This window comes from Eriocheir sinensis, unplaced genomic scaffold (assembly GCF_024679095.1).
Source record: "Eriocheir sinensis breed Jianghai 21 unplaced genomic scaffold, ASM2467909v1 Scaffold649, whole genome shotgun sequence".
Taxonomy (NCBI): Eukaryota; Metazoa; Arthropoda; class Malacostraca; order Decapoda; family Varunidae; genus Eriocheir; species Eriocheir sinensis.
The window spans coordinates 130,425-135,988 of NW_026111997.1; positions in this window are offsets into that span (position 1 = coordinate 130,425).

Sequence of the window (5,564 nt, forward strand, 5' to 3'; positions counted from 1 at the left end):
TCACCAATAATTCACTCAAAGAAACTATGTATGAAAATATGTTCACGGCTGCTATTCCGTTCTCTTCTGTGTTCGCAAGGTTCTTGTATGACGACATCGAAGGTTATGGTGCACACCTACAAGCTGTGTTAGCAGAATTAAAACTTTGATTCAATAAAATATATATTTATAACTAACATGTCTTAATAGCCAAAAGTGGGGTCCGGTATTTTACGTCTCCGTGCAAGACAAAAGCAATGACTTATGCTTTAATTTCGCAACATGTGGATGAGGGATACACGAACTAAACTACATGGCATGTGAGGTAAACAAAGTGTATACACAAGGTATCGACAGAGTGGGGTCCGGATCTACATAGGGGTATACACAAGGTATCGACAGAGTGGGGTCCGGATCTACATAGGGGTATACACAAGATATCGACAGAGTGGGGTCCGGATCTACATAGGGGTATACACAAGGTATCGACAGAGTGGGGTCCGGATCTACATAGGGGTATACACAAGGTATCGACAGAGTGGGGTCCGGATCTACATAGGGGTATACACAAGATATCGACAGAGTGGGGTCCGGATCTACATAGGGGTATACACAAGGTATCGACAGAGTGGGGTCCGGATCTACATAGGGGTATACACAAGGTATCGACAGAGTGGGGTCCGGATCTACATAGGGGTATACACAAGGTATCGACAGAGTGGGGTCCGGATCTACATAGGGGTATACACAAGGTATCGACAGAGTGGGGTCCGGATCTACATAGGGGTATACACAAGGTATCGACAGAGTGGGGTCCGGATCTACATAGGGGTATACACAAGATATCGACAGAGTGGGGTCCGGATCTACATAGGGGTATACACAAGGTATCGACAGGGTGGGGTCCGGATCTACATAGAGGTATACACAAGGTATCGACAGAGTGGGGTCCGGATCTACATAGGGGTATACACAAGCTTCTTTGACGACACTTCGCCCGAAGGCACTTCTCTGAGCGTAATCCGTTAACCCTACGCGAGGTAGATCATTGGGATGGTCAACACAACTTGATATCAAATCGTCAATAGTGATGGAATCCGAGTTGATAGACTTCATGAAGACAATGTTACATAGACGTTGGATACAATCGCTCTTATCTTCCGTCAATAATCGTTTGATGAAAGCAGCAGGTCTAGAAGCGAGGAAAGCTCTTCGACCCAATAGAAAGGAGATGAAGTGTTTTTCGATAAACTCGTTCCAATTCCTTGTATCGAAACCATTGAAATCAAATCCTTCTGTTATGGTGGACATGATGTTTTCATAAAATTCATCGTTAGTACCCAACATCCCCAGCATGTAAGCTGTGTAAGTGTAGAAAAAGGTAGTGTCTTCTTCAATATCAAAGAAACGTCCTTCCCTCTCACATCTTGAGAAATAGGAATTGGATGTGGGTAATACTGCTGAAGATTTCCAAGACCGACTGACAATGTAGAGACTCTTGATGAACGGGAGTAGTCTCTTGGCGTCGTCTCCATTCGTCCCATTGAGTGCATAAATTTCCCAATTTTCAATGCACAACCTGAACACAATACAAGACATTAACACTCTGGTAAAAGTAAAAGTCTCTCTGTTAGTGGCTTCCAGAGACATTAGAAATGTTACCCTCTCATCAACAGTGAGATCTGCTTCATCATTCCAACGCGAAAACCTTATGTTTTCATTTTGAGTTTCTTTCAAATTGATTTTAGAAGCTGTGTCGTTACTAGAGAGGAATTCGCTACAATTAATAAAGTTTTCGGTTGAACGCGAATCGTCGGCATTCATGATCGTTTCGTAAGCTCACAGTAGCTCAAGTGGGGTCTAAAATTTGTCAATTTTGTCTCATAAGTAGGTCCTACACATCACCTAAAAATTGAAAGGTTGACTGAGGGGTAGAGAAAATGGGATTATAGAGTTTAGAAATATAAAAAAAAGCCTTTAATCTTTCATCTACTTTATTTGAATACAGAGGTGAGTAATTCTTCAACCAGTAGAGTTTGATTTATTCTTCAACCAGAAGAGATATGGGTTGAGTTAGAGACAAGACAGGTCTGTCAGGTATACCTAATAATTGTAGTTCGTCGAGATCTTCTTTACTTGCTTTATTCAATTTGTTTTTCAGAAACAACAGAGAGGGAGTCACAACGTCTTCTATACTCTTCGCCAACAAAGATGGGACGGTGATTGATTGTTGTACATCTGATGCATCTCTCAAACGGTTGTAAGCGTTAGCAGCAGCGAAGTAGGCAAACTGCGTCCAGCCTGGAGTGTCTGTACACAAGCCGTGACGAAAACGTTGACATTGTTTCACCAAACCCGCGAACACCACATATTCATTGGGGATAACCACATATCTCTGACTCTTCCGTCTTTGGCTCCAAGAATGACACCGGTAGAAACTTTGAATTGAAATGTTGGTCGCTTTGCTTGTTGTATAATTTCATTCGAAATGTATGACGTATGGTCAAAGCAACCAGTAGAACGATTAACATTAAAATGCTGAACACACCCAACACGTGAGACCAATTTAAATAGCGCAATTCAGTCATTGTTTTGTTAATATGTCTCTGTTTTTAGTTTCATGTTCCATGCCTCTTCAAGATTTTTCACAGACATTATTGATTCTGAAAACACTACTTCTGAATTGTCGATTTCATGCACATGTAAATAACCTTGTTTAATGAAATTGATATTAATTTCATATTTTGAAGATTTTCATTGGTTTGGAATAAGTTATTATTTAACGTGGCATGAACTTTAAAATCGTCAATGATAGGTTTGTTGTTATTGATTGGAAGAGTCATGTTTTTACGAAAATTAAGAAATGCAAGGAGATCATTGTTGTTGAGTAAATCGATGAATCCGTGAGGATTATCGGTTATTTTTAAATTCATGGCTAACGCTCTCGGCATGACGTATTCAATGATTGTGTTCGTCTCATTGTTAAATTTAGAAGAGGGTGTGGCGAGAGCAACAGCGGCGGCGGCTTTGCGTTTACGGCGAAGTGCTGCCGCTGCCGCACTCGGATCTGTTATGATAATCTCTACCCCGCCATTCAATAGAGTGTTGGGTAGAGTCACCTTCATGACAGCGTCCATCTGCAATTCTGAATTTAATTTTTATAGTTAAAACAAAATGCGATATAAGTAACGTCATAATATGCACAGACACACTCACAACTGTAGAGTCAGAATTGGACACTCCATAAGACAAGGTTACACATTCACCTCAATACAGTTTAGTTGACATTCAGTGCGATTAGACATTAGTGTCTTTGTCTTCCGAAGCTTCCGATTCTGAATTTAGTTCGTACTGAATGTCGTCTAACCTTGTGTGAGTTGAATATGTGTCTTTGTCTTCCGAAGCTTCCGATTCTGAATTTAGTTCGTACTGAATGTCGTCTAACCTTGTGTGAGGTGAATGTGTGTCTTTGTCTTCCGAAGCTTCCGATTCTGAATTTAGTTCGTACTGAATGTCGTCTAACCTTGTGTGAGTTGAATGTGTGTCTTTGTCTTCCGAAGCTTCCGATTCTGAATTTAGTTCGTACTGAATGTCGTCTAACCTTGTGTGAGGTGAATGTGTATCTTTGTCTTCCAGCTTCCGATTCTGAATCTAGTTCGTACTGAATGTCGTCTAACCTTGTGTGAGGTGAATGTGTGTCTTTGTCTTCCGAAGCTTCCGATTCTGAATTTAGTTCGTACTGAATGTCGTCTAACCTTGTGTGAGGTGAATGTGTGTCTTTGTCTTCCGAAGCTTCCGATTCTGAATTTAGTTCGTACTGAATGTCGTCTAACCTTGTGTGAGGTGAATGTGTCTTTGTCTTCCGAAGCTTCCGATTCTGAATTTAGTTCGTACTGAATGTCGTCTAACCTTGTGTGAGGTGAATGTGTGTCTTTGTCTTCCGAAGCTTCCGATTCTGAATTTAGTTCGTACTGAATGTCGTCTAACCTTATGTGAGGTGAATGTGTGTCTTTGTCTTCAGAAGCTTCCGATTCTGAATTTAGTTCGTACTGAATGTCGTCTAACCTTGTGTGAGTTGAATGTGTGTCTTTGTCTTCCGAAGCTTCCGATTCTGAATTTAGTTCGTACTGAATGTCGTCTAACCTTGTGTGAGTTGAATGTGTGTCTTTGTCTTCCGAAGCTTCCGATTCTGAATTTAGTTCGTACTGAATATCGTCTAACCTTATGTGAGGTGAATGTGTGTCTTTGTCTTCCGAAGCTGCGATTCTGATTTTTAGTTCGTACTGAATGTCGTCTACCTTTGATTGAAGTGAATGTGTGTTTTTGTTTTCCGATACTTCCGATTCTGAATTTAGTTTTTATAGTTAAAACAAAATGCGATGCAAGTAACGTCATGGATTTTAAAGATGTTAAAGTTGATGCTACACTCGCTACTCCACTTGGACGTACTAGGATTAAAAACAAGGCTATGTTGTTTTCCCTCCGAACAGAACACGTTTTCGAATTGGTACTGACGCGGGTAAACTATAAGTTTACTAGCCACCAATGCGACATGAAGACCTAATGGTGTCACGACGCAAGCTACATTCGAGTCATTCAAAGAAACGATTTCTATTTCTCTGGATATGTCAGCAGGTAGAATACCCAATTTAAAATTTCTTACAACCTGAATGTAATTCTTCAAAAAAATATTTCGACGAACTGACTTAGACAATTCTAATTTATCGAATTTTAAATTCAAAAATGGATGAATGTTGTTAGATGACTTGTTCTTGGTGTTGTTGTGGAGAGACGCCACCGCCGTTACTCGTAACGGAAGGTCAGAGACGGTATCCAAATTCTCTAATGATGTTGCTGCTGCTGTTGAAGTTTCATCAGAAGATCCTGTGAGAATGGGCACAGCAGGTTTTAACACCATCCCACCAAATTTTCTCGTTTCTAAATCGAGATGCTGTGAAATCAAACCGTTGATGTAATTTTTTCCTACTTGTGTAACCATATCTCTCGCTAACACTTTATGATTAGCTTCAAAAAGAAACCTCTCGACGATCTTAACAATCAAATCAAATTCGTTCTGCAAGGTGGCAGGAGGATAGATGTTAACCATTTTGTCAATGTAGCATGTCACGTAACCCAAGAACCTACCATTGTCAACTCTATTAATTCCTTGTCCAAAAGTTGCTTCGTTCAACAGCGATTGACTACCAATCCCATTCGGTCCCAGTATTTCGAGTTTAGGAAATTCGGAGAGAATTTCAAAAGCGTTGCACGGTACTTTCATGTTACCCATGCGCGTTACAATTCGTTTGGTCGGACATCTCTCCACTCTTGAACCGTCCATCTGTACACCGCCATATGGTATATATTTCTCGTGGTTACGTACTGACCTCAAATTACTCAACCCTACTCCTCCACCTTTGCCTCCTTTGTTACACAATCTACTTCCACTGGAAAGCAGGTTCAATTTTGATTTCAATCTAGCTTCCATCTCGTTTAAAGATTGCCAAGAATAATTTTTGAAGTACGTATGATCAATCAAGGATAGGATGGGTATGATACTGCTGTTGTTACCATCGTTCTGTTCG